Source organism: Oncorhynchus gorbuscha, linkage group LG07 (assembly GCF_021184085.1).
Source record: "Oncorhynchus gorbuscha isolate QuinsamMale2020 ecotype Even-year linkage group LG07, OgorEven_v1.0, whole genome shotgun sequence".
Taxonomy (NCBI): domain Eukaryota; kingdom Metazoa; phylum Chordata; class Actinopteri; order Salmoniformes; family Salmonidae; genus Oncorhynchus; species Oncorhynchus gorbuscha.
In genome coordinates, this window is record NC_060179.1 from 60558576 (window position 1) to 60570455 (window position 11880).

The 11880-nt window shown below is 43.9% G+C and overlaps 1 non-coding gene across 1 annotated transcript; it reads left to right on the plus strand.

Annotated features, from left to right (window-relative positions):
* The first annotated feature begins 11798 nt into the window (after positions 1–11798).
* trnal-uag lies at positions 11799–11880 on the plus strand. Its single transcript has one exon. It is a non-coding gene; the product is annotated as a tRNA-Leu (tRNA).

Sequence of the window (11880 nt, forward strand, 5' to 3'; positions counted from 1 at the left end):
TCCAGATGAGAAAAGGGTGTTTAGCCCCCTCAAGCAAATGTCTCCACGCCTTCAAGGCTTTTACGACAGCCAACAGCTCCCGGTCCCCCACATCTTAGTTTCGCTCCGCTGGGCTGAGCTTCTTCAAAAAGAAGGCACAGGGGCGGGGCTTCAGTGGCGTACCTGAGCGCTGAGAGAGCACTGCTCCTATCCCAGCTTCGAATGCGTCCACCTCCACTATGAATGGCAAAGAGGGATCCGGATGAGCCAACACAGGAACCAAGGTAAACAGAGCATTCAGGTGCCTAAAAGCCCTATTCGCCTCAGCCGACCACTGCAAGCGCACCTGGCCCCCCTTTAGCAGTGAGGTAATTGGAGCAGCAACCTGACCAAAACCCAGGATTAACCTCCGGTAGAAGTTGGCAAACCCTAAGAATCGCTGCAACTACTTTACCATGGTGGGAGTCGGCCAATTACTCACGGCTGCAATGCGGTTGCTCTCCATCTCCACTCCTGACGTGGAAATCCGATGCCATAGGAAGGAGACAGATTGTTGGAAGAACAAGCATTTCTGCACTTTGCACACAAGGGACACATGCTCGGCACGTGTAGCGTAGTATATCAGGATATCATCGATAAACACCACTACACCCTGCCCGTGCAGTTCTCTGAAAATCTTGTCTACAAATGATCGGAAGACTGATGGAGCATTCATCAACCCATATGGCATGACGAGGTACTCATAATGACCTGAGGTGGTGCTAAATGCCGTCTTCCACTCGTCTCCCTTCCGAAAACGCACCAGATTGTACGCACTCCTGAGATCCAGTTTGGTGAAGAAGTGCGCCCCGTGCATTGACTCAATCGCTGTAGTGATAAGGTCTAGCGGGTAACTATCTCACCGTGATTTTATTGAGACCTCGATAATCAATGCACGGGCGCAAACCGCCATCCTTCTTCTTCACAAAAAATAAACTTGAGGAGACGGGTGAAATGGAGGGCTGAATGTACCCCTGATGCAGGGACTCGGAGACATACTGTATGTCTCCATAGCCACCGTCTCCGCTTGCGACAGGGGATACAAGTGACTCCTGGGAAATGCAGCGTCTACCAGGAGATCTATCGCACAACCCCCCAGTCGATGGGGTGGTAATTGAGTCGTCTTCTTTTTACAGAAGGCGAGAGCCAAATCAGCATATTCTGGGGGAATGCGCACGGTGGAGACCTGGTCAGGACTTTCCACCGTAGTAACACCAACGAAACTCCTAAGCACCTACCTGAGCACTCTCGTGACCACCCCGCGAGAGCCCTCTGTGGCCAAGAAACAGTAGGGTTATGACAAGCTAACCAGGGTAGGCCTAGCACCACAGAATACGCAGGATAATCAATAAGGAAAATACTAATATTTTCCTTGTGACCCCCCTGCGTTACCATACACAAAGGAGAAGTGGCCTCCCTGATAAACCCTGACCCTAATGGTCGACTATCTAAGGCATGAACAGGGAAAGGCATATCCACAGAAACAATAGGGATCCCTAAACTATGAGCTAAACTTTTATAAATGAAATTCCCAGCTGCGCCTGTATCTACTAGCGCCTTATACTGGGAATGCAGGGAAAATTCAGGAAAAGTGACAGAGACAAACAAATGTGCAACAGAGAGCTCTGGATGAGAATGGTGCCTACTCGCCTGGGGTGACGCAGCAGTGTGTGACCTCGGCGACCACATAACATATGGTGCTCGAGCGGGAACCCCCTCCGGTCTCCCTGCACACCATCCCTCCCAACTCCATGGGTACAGGAGAGAGGGTGCGGGAGGATGGAACAACCAGACGCCAATCTAGACGTCCACGAGTAGCCAGGATGTTGGCCAGCCTGTTGGACATGTCCACCAGCTGGTTGAAGGTGAGGGTGGTGTCTCTACAGGCCAGCTCCCGATGGACGTCCTCGCGTAGACTACAGTGGTAATGGTCGATCAGGGCCCTGTCGCTCCATACAGCGCCGGCAGCCAGGGTCCTAAACTCCAGAGCAAACTACTGTGCACTCCTCGTCTCCTGCCTCAGATGGTGGAGGCGCTCACCTGCCGCTCTGCCTTCGGGTGGGTGGTCGAATACTGTCCTGAAATGGCGAGTGAACTCCTCAAAATGGTCCAACGCCGCATCCTCTTCTCCAAACACAGCGTTGCCCCACTCCAGGGCTTTCCCGGTGAGGCACGAGACGAGGGCGTAACTCTTCTCGCGATCCGATGGAGCTGTGTGGACCGTGGCCAGATACAAGCTTAGTTTGAGGAGAAAACCCTGGCAGCCGGCAGTATCTCCGTCGTACCCCTTCGGCAGGGATAATTGGATCCTGCTGGGTTCAGGCGGGGAAAGGGCTCAGGGGAGACCCCCGGTTGTGCTGGTGGAGGTGCTGGAAAAACTCCCTGTCTTTCCCAGCAGTCCATATTCTGGACAACGCGATCCATAGCAGCGCTCAGATTGTCAATCATCTCCGTGTGTTCTATGACGCGCTTCTCCACCTCCATGGCTGGGGTACCTTCTCCTGCTGACTTCATTTTTTGGTCAGCGATTCTGTCAGAGTCGTGTGTATAGGTATAAGGTGAATGCACCAATTTGTATGTCGCTCTGGATAAGAGCGTCTGCTAAATGACTTAAATGTAAATGTAATGTAAATAGGTGGCAGGGAAGTCAGGCTTAGGAGAATCAAACAGAGTGTAATGGAGTTATTAAATAACAACAAATGAAACATACTCCAAACACTAAATGTAACAATAAACAAAGTGGGTACGAGGACCCGTCGCGCACCAATACAAAAACAACACAACACTGAATAACGAACCATCTCTGACAAAGACATGAGGGAAAACAGAGGGTTAAATGCACAACAGGTAATGAATGGGATTGAAACCAGGTGTGTAGGAAGACAAGACAAAACCAATGGAAAATGAAAAATGGATCAATGATGGCTAGAAGACCGGTGACGTCGACCGCCAAACACCGCCCGAACAAGGAGAGGCTTCGACTTCGGGAGAAGTTGTGACATTTCATTGTCTGCTTATATGCCCCCTTTATTTATTTATCCTAAGGTTCTGACTTGGTGTACAGGGAGAATACTGTAAGAACGACCCATGTTCTGAATTCTGTCGCTGTACATTTCAAAAGTGCTGAACAAATAGTCCATCCGAGCTCGCTCATTGTCTTAATCGAAATTACGGATGGCCTCTTATCTGTTCGTCGTCCCCATAGTTTGTACATCTCAATTGTCAGTAGAAACCAAAACATTTTTAAGCAAGTCAGCCATGTCAGCTATGTTTTTTTAAAGGCAGTAAATAAGGCTGAGTTAACTGTTCTGCTGCCAGACAAGGCTCCGCTGACAGCCATGTGTAGTGGTTGTAAAGGTGTTGGGACTGCTGTTGGGACAGCTTTATGTAGACCATCACAGTTTGTGAGCACTGTTTGTCACCGTTATAGTCCAATTTATGGATTGTTTTGTGTTGTGTAATGGCTTTGCTGGCATGCATATAAAAAAAAGACCTACCACTGACCAAATGTCTCTTTGTTTTCCAGTCTAACAGGAGTGCATCCTTCAGACTGTCCAGTGCATGGACATCTTAGGCCAGTGTGAGCTTGCCCCACCAAGATTTACATCCTAAAATCACCACTGCATACAAGTTTTGCTCAAAGTAGCCAACTAAAGTAATGTAGTTAACTTTATCATGGGCACAGTGGAAATTTAAATCTGTGAGGTTCAAATGATATCTTACCCCTGTGTCTTACTTGCTGAAGGCCCCAGTCATCCCTGCCTGTACATGACATTGTTGAAAAACAAGTGAACAAGGAATAAAGATCATACAAACAATAGGCTCCTAGAATAGGTTATATTACATTCAAGTTTTGCTCAAAGCAGCCAACTAAAGTAATTTAGTTCATATAGATTCAATCACAAAGGCTGCTCTGAATTCACATTGTATTTTATCATGGGTTCAGTGGGAATTTATATCTGGGATGTTTAAATTATGTCTTATCACCAGAGTGAGAGAGTACAGGACATCACCGCCAGCAGATCTCCCTGCTGAGGGTGTTGTTGATCATGCACGGCTTCTCGTGGGGTGAGCCCGATGTTCCGTATGTCACGTCTCATGTCTAAAACATGGGGAAAAGGGAACATAAAGTCAACATTTTGATGCATCTACAAATTCAATGTTTTACACAATATTGTATCATATTTGATGAGTTTACTGACCTGTCCGTACACATGCTCGATGTGCTGTAGTCTCCAAATCAAATCAAAAATCGAATCAAATTATGTTTGTCACATACGCCGGGTGGCCATTTGATGAATTGTTCAGCAGTATTATGGCTTGGGGATAAGAGCCTTTTGGACCTCGTCTTGGCACTCTGGTACCGCTTGCCGTGCATTAGCAAAGGGAACAGTCTATGACTTGGGTGACTGGAGTCTTTGACAATTTTTGGGCCTTCCTCCGACACCGCCTGGTATAACTGGATGCTTGATTCACACTGGCCTAAGATGTCCATGTACCGGATGGTCTGAAGGATGCACTCCTGTTAGACTGGAAAACAAAGAGACATTTGGTCAGTGGTAGGTCTTTTTCAATGCTGTATCACCATCTTTATCTTGACAGAAAACGCATTGTTTATCATAACACAAACACAGCTTGGACAATGTGACAAGTGGTCCCTCAACACCCAATCTTAAATCATTGGAACCATACGCAAACATACTCTGCAGATAAATATACACATGAATTGTTGTATCACATTTGATGAGTTACTGACCTGTCTGTCCACAGGCTTGATCTGCTGTAGTCTCTACAACTGGACGCTTGCACTCAGATCATACTGGTACAGGATGTCATCACACTGGCACAGGATATCCATGCACCGGATGGTCTGAGGAATGCAATGGTAGGTATTTTTCAATGCTGTATCATCATCTTTATCTGTACAGAAAATGCAATGTTTATCATAACACAAACCCACCTCGGACAACGTGGCAAGTGGTCCCTCAACATGCCTCAAAGTTTCTTCTTGTTTCCCAATCAACAGTCTGGATCTTCCTCTTCTGCCATGGTGGATGAGCTACCTTTTCTGGTAAAAATAGGGCCATTTCTCTTTCCCAACGGAAAATAGCAGCTGCAGACCCAGACTGTTGTCATTGGGCTTCCAGTCCGCCCATCTGAAAGACAAAAAAAGTACATTTTACTAGCTAGCTAGGTTGATTACTAAAATGATAACATACTATAATCAACAGACTTGACTATAGTCATTTTAAAATAGACTGGGCTTTGGTCTATCTGCAGATCTAAAATACTACTATGTGGATGGGACATTTCTGCTGGGATGGAGGAATTATCTGGAATGCTCAACTAGACGATCAGGACAGTCTAGGGTACCTTTTGCCGGAAGAGGTAAAGTATTGCAATGAGCTATATGGCTGTACTATGATTCTAATTCTCAAGAGGAAAGTTAAACCCTCAGCCGTGAGGTCACTGAGGAGGACCAACAGTGGTAGGGGGATATTCTGAAAGGGACTGTCATGCAGAGATGGAACATAAGGATTTTGGGCAATGCCCAGAAGACCACAATTTGTATTAGCCCAGGTAACATTCTGGTCCTACATCTGTGGAATATGATGTTTGTAAAGGCAAAATTTCCCTGCTGTGTCAGGCCATTTTTGGCACATTTTCTACTAGCCCAGTCTGAAAAGTATTAGCCTCGGGCTAGCTTCATTTCCATTGCTGCTGACATTTATAACTGACTTCACAGGTCATTTGATTAGTCATGTACAAGAGATGCACTCGTGGAACAAAACTGTTTCTGTGTTTTGTATGGGGAAAACATTGAGCCCACAAATCCTTCGTGAGCTAGCTAGCCAACTTTAGCTAATGTAGCTAACTAGCCAATCAAAGTGCCTTACTAGCCATCCCACCAGGTGATATCTAGCTAGCTAGCTAGTTAACATTAGCTCACTGTTCGTGTAGTTAGATTTTGTGGTGGTGACATGCTAGCTAACCAACTATCCTTGCCATTGGGCCGGTGTTGTGCCGAAAAGCTCCCACCTGCCAGAATTCTCCCCCTGCCCCCTTCACGTGAACGCGCACGCACTCAATTATTCATTGCTTCAACTTGCTTGCTAGTAGAGATTTCTGACCGCGTTAGCCTGCGTATCATTTTATTTTTTATGTCGGTTTGATCGCGGGGAGTTTACAATCTAACCAGGTATTTGTAGTTGTCCAAATATGCTAAGTCAGAACTGTCCAGAGTAGTGATGCTGGACGGGCGGGCAGGTGCGAGCAGCGATCGGTTGAAGAGCATGCATTTAGTTTTACTTGCATTTAAGAGCATTGAAGCTTGTCTGGAGGTTAGTTAACACAGTGTCCAAAGAAGGGCCAGAAGTATAGAGAATGGTGTCGTCTGCGTAGAGGTGGATCAGAGAATCACCAGCAGCAAGAGCGACATCATTGATGTATACAGAGAAAAGAGTCGACCCAAGAATTGAACCCTGTGGCACCCCCATAGAGACTGCCAGAGGTCCGGACAACAGGCCCTCCGATTTGACACACTGAACTCTGTCTGAGAAGTAGTTGGTGAACCAGGTGAGGCAGTCATTTGAGAAACCAAGGCTGATGACTCTGCCGATAAGAATGTGGTGATTGACATAGTCGAAAGTCTTGGCCAGGTCGCCCTCTGACGACTGTGACCACGCTTTCCGATGTGAGTAAGACCTTTAACATTCACACGGCCAGTCTATCAAATAATTGGCATACACATTACTCTTACAGAATATCAACGTGGGCAAGGATTTTGGACATTTTAATCAAAGTCTCCTGGTTGACAAATTGTTTTTAACGAAGACAGAAGTACACTATACAGTGCATTATTCTGAAAGTCTGAAAGTATTCAGATCCCTTCCCTTTTTCCACATTTTGTTCTCTTACAGCCTTACTCTAAAAATGGATTAAATTAAAAAATATCTCATTAATCTACACACAATACCTCATATTGACAAAGCAAAAACAGAAATACCTTATTTGCATAAGTATTCAGATCCTTTGTTATGAGACTGAACTTTGGGCTCGGGTGCATCCTGTTTCCATTGATCATCCTTTAGATGTTTCTACAACTTGATTGGAGTCCACCTGTGGCCAATTCAGTTGATTGGACATGATTTGGAAAGGCACACACCCGTCTATATAAGGTCCCACAGTTGACAGTGCATGTCAGAGCGAAAACCAAGCCATGAGGTCAAAGGAATTGTCTGTAGAGCTCCGCGACAAGATTGTGTCGAGAGACAGGATTGTGTCGAGACACAGATCTGGGGAAGGGTACCAAAATATTTCTGCATCATTGAAGGTCCCCAAGAACACAGTGGCCTCCATCATTCTTAAATGGAAGAAGTTTGGAACCACCAAGACTCTTCCTAGAGCTGGCCTCCCGACCAAACTGAGCAATCGAGGGATAAGGACCTTGGTCAGGGAAGTGACCAAGAACCCAATAGTCACTCTGACAGAGTTAATCTCTGCAGCAGTACACCAATCAAGCCTTTATGGTAGAGTGGCCAGACGGAAGCTACTTCTCAGTAAAAGGCACATGACAGGCCACTTGGAGTTTGCCAAAAGGCACCTGAAGACTCTCAGACCATGAGAAAAAAGATTATCTGGTCTGATGAAACCAAGGTTGAACTCTGTGGCCTGAATGCCAAGCGTCACATCTGGAGGAAACCTGGCACCATCCCTACTGTGAAGAATGGTGGTGGCAGCATCATGCTGTGGGGATGTGTTTCAGCGGCAGGGACTGGAAGACTAGTCAGGATAGAAGGAAAAGGTTCGCCTTCCAACAGGACAATGACCCTAAGCACACAGCCAAGACAATACAGGAGTGGCTTTGGGACAAATCTCTGAATGTCCTTGAGTGGCCAAGCCAGAGCCCGGACTTGAAACCGATTGAACATCTTTGTAGAGACCTGAAAATAGCTGTGCAGCGACACTCCCCATCCAACCTGACTGAGTTTGAGAGGACCTGCAGAGAAGAATGGGAGAAACTCCCCAAATACAGGTTTGCCAAGCTTGTAGTGTCATACCCATGAAGACTCGAGGCTGTAATCGCTGCCAAAGGTGCTTCAACAAAGTACTGAGTAAAGGTTCTGAATACTTATGTAAATGTGATATTTCAGTTTGAAATGTTTTTTCTTTGTCATTATGGGGTATTGTGTGTAGATCGATAAGAAATAAAAAAGTATTTAATCCATTTTAGAATAAGGCTGCAACGTAACAAAACGGACTCTCCACACATTCATCTCTCTTACACACACACACACACACACACACACACACACACACACACACACACACACACACACACACACACACACACACACACACACACACACACACACACACACACACACACACACACACACACACACACACACGCACGCTTACATAATAACACAATTGACACTGCTGTTCTATTTATATACTCATTCAACTGCACGAGGGTCATTCCATGAAGAGTGCCTTTTGCCCCTTTGATATTTGAAGTAGAAATTGCCTACCAATATTGACTTTAAAGCCTCTTTTATGAAACAAAGTGTCCTTTAATATAGAACACATGGAGAATTAAATATGAATTATACTTGCTAAAGTGCCAAGATTCAGCATTTTGACATCCCTCAATGTACCCTCTGACTTCTAGGAAGATTTTAACTCACTTAATCCCAACATTTGTCCAAGTTTTCGCCAGAATTGTAAAGCAATACTTCTTACAAAAACAAGTAGTGATGAAGTCAATCTCTCGTCTACTTTGAGCCATGAGAGATTTACATGTATATTATTAATGTTTAGCGCTCAGTGTACATTTAAGGGCTAGCCGTGCTGACCTGTTCTGAGCCAATTGCAATTTTCCTAAACCCTCTTTGTAGCACCTGACCGCATGACTGAACAGTAGTCCAGGTTTGACAAAACTAGGGCCTGTCGGACCTGACTTGTTGATAGTGCTGTTAAGAAGGCAGTGCTGCGCTTTATTATGGACAGACTTCTCCCCATCTTTGTTACTGTTGCATCAACATGTTTTGACCATGACAGTTTTACAATCCAGAGTTACTCCAAGCAATTTAGTCACCGCAACTTGCTCAATTTCCACATCATTCATTTCAAGATTTAGTTGAGGTTTAGGGTTTAGTGAATGATTAGTCCCAAATACAATGCTTTTAGTTTTTGAAATATTTATGACTAACTTATTTCTTGCCACCCATTCTGAAACTAACTGTTGCTCTTTAAGTGTTGCAGTAATTTAACTCTCTGTAGTAGCTGATCTGTAATGTGTTGAGTCATCCGCATAGTCTATCGGTAAATAGCCCACCCATTTTTACCTACCTCATCCCCATTCTGTTTTTATTTATTTTATTTTCTGCTCTTTTGCACACCAATATCTCTACCTGTACATGACCATCTGATCATTTATCACTCCAGTGTTAATCTGCAAAATTGTAATTATTCGCCTACCTCCTCATGCCTTTTGCACACAATGTATATAGACTCTCCTTTTTTCTACTGTATTATTGACTTGTTAATCGTTTACTCCATGTGTAACTCTGTGTTGTCTGTTCACACTGCTATGCTTTATCTTGGCCAGGTCGCAGTTGCAAATGAGAACTTGTTCTCAACTAGCCTACCTGGTTAAGTAAAGGTGAAATAAAAAAATTTATAAAAAAAACTGTACATAGACACATTGGCTTTACTGAAAGCCAGTGGCATGCCATTAATTAGTAAAGACTGAATAAAGTAAGGGGTCTAGACAGCTGCCCTGATTCTATCTGGATTATGTTGGAGATGCACCCTCTGTGTTCTGTTAGAGAGGTAACTCTTTATCCACAATATAGCAGTGTGTAAAGCCATAACACATACGTTTTTCCAGCAGTAGACTATGATCAATAATGTCAAAAGCTACACTGAAGTCTAACAAAACAGCTCCCACAATCTTTTTATCATAAATTTCTCTCAGCCAATCATCAGTCATTTGGGTAAGTGCCGTGCATGTTTAATGTCCATTCCTATAAGAGTGCTGAAAGTCTGATGTCAATTTCTTTACTGAAAATAGCATTGTATCTGGTCACACACATTTTTTTCAAAAGTTTACTAAGTTGGTAACATGCTGATTAGTCGGCTATTTGAGCCAGTAAAGGGGGCTTTACCATTCTTGAGTAGGGTAATTACTTTTTCTTCCCTCCAGGCCTGAGGACACACTTTCTTGTAGGCTTAGATTGAAGATATGGCAAATAGGAGTGGCAATATTGTCCACTATTATCCTCAGCATTTTTCCATCCAAGTTGCCAGACCCAGGTGGCTTGTCATTGTTGGTAGACAACAGCTAACATGTATAATTTGTTCACATCAATCATTTGTTCACCTCTTCCACACACACTTTTCGGGATCCAAAATTACAATGCTTTTTACTATCATTTTTTATATCAGGTCAGCTGGTTCTACTCTATTTGGCCATTTTCTGGTGTTTTGTGGAGGGAAACTGAGTGGGTCAAGCATAACAAGTCGACCATCTTATCCATAGACAGGCTAGAAATGATATAACATGTATTCATTTTTTTGTGAAGCTTGCATTCAATTGCACCTCCCTGTTGCACATAACAAGCTTCCATTCCCACGTCACCAGCGGATTCATGGCTGATTTAAGATGTAATCGTCAACCCTGTTACGTTCAACCCTGTGACTTTATTTGGCACGTAACAGGCACGTACTATAGTCTTTTTTAAATTTGATTTAATCTCTTGAGACGGGTAAACATGTTTTTTATGAAGTGGAACGTGCTTTTTGTCAGAATGTTAAAATTAGGCGAAATCAAGCGTTTTTTGGGACCAAGTTACACTTTTAAAAAGGCACCCATCTCTTACACACAAGGTCACCCACACACACACACAGATTATTGCAATTTCAAATCAAATCAAAGTTTATTTGTCACGTGTGCTGAATACAACAGGTGTAGTAGACCTACAACAGTGAAATGCTTACTTACAAGCCCCTAACCAATAATGCAAAAAAGGTATTAGGTGAACAATTTGCACATCATCCTGTAAATGTCTTTATTAGTACATCTATACATGCACAATTCATATTGTATCTTATAGTGTAGTCTAGTTTTTTGCTTGGTGTTCATTGTGTACATACTGTATGTGGTTTGTGTAAATTCTGCGTCTATATATCCTGTCTCTATATTCTGTTTATTGTGTGCATGTTCTTTTTTATTGTGGCAGCACCATTTCACAGTCAAATTTCTTTACATGCACATGTATCTGGCGAATAAAGGTGATTCTGATTTAACTTCCATAAATTATGTTATCCAGGTAAATTACCAACTTCCATCTTGGTTATGAACGCAGCATTAGTGAGCCACGTGGTGAAAGTCAAAATTAAAAACAACTGTTAGTGTTAAAAGTGGATCTCAAGTAAGTAGCCACAAATGAAAGGGGTTGTTATCGCAATATTTACCTGAAGTTCTCTTCTCTAAGGTTATCTACATTTCAAAAGACTGCAATGCATGATTCTGCAGCTAAACTTTCTAGCCCAAGTCTAACTACAGTAGTTAGCCCCATGAAAGGATCGGTCCCTGGCGGGCAACAAGTTAGTAATCTTCCAGCGAAGTAAACCTACCACCACTGGTGTTATGGACGTCTTCGTGTGTTGTGTTGGCATGGTAAGGTCAAAACTAAAATATTATTGCTTCTGGAACCCCCTATGAAATATTGTATATATTCAAATCCGTTTCTGTACGCTGAAAGTCTTCGGGAGGTAGCGTGGCCGAGTGGTCTAAGGCGCTGGATTTAGGCTCCAGTCATTTCGATGGCGTGGGTTCGAATCCCACCGCTGCCA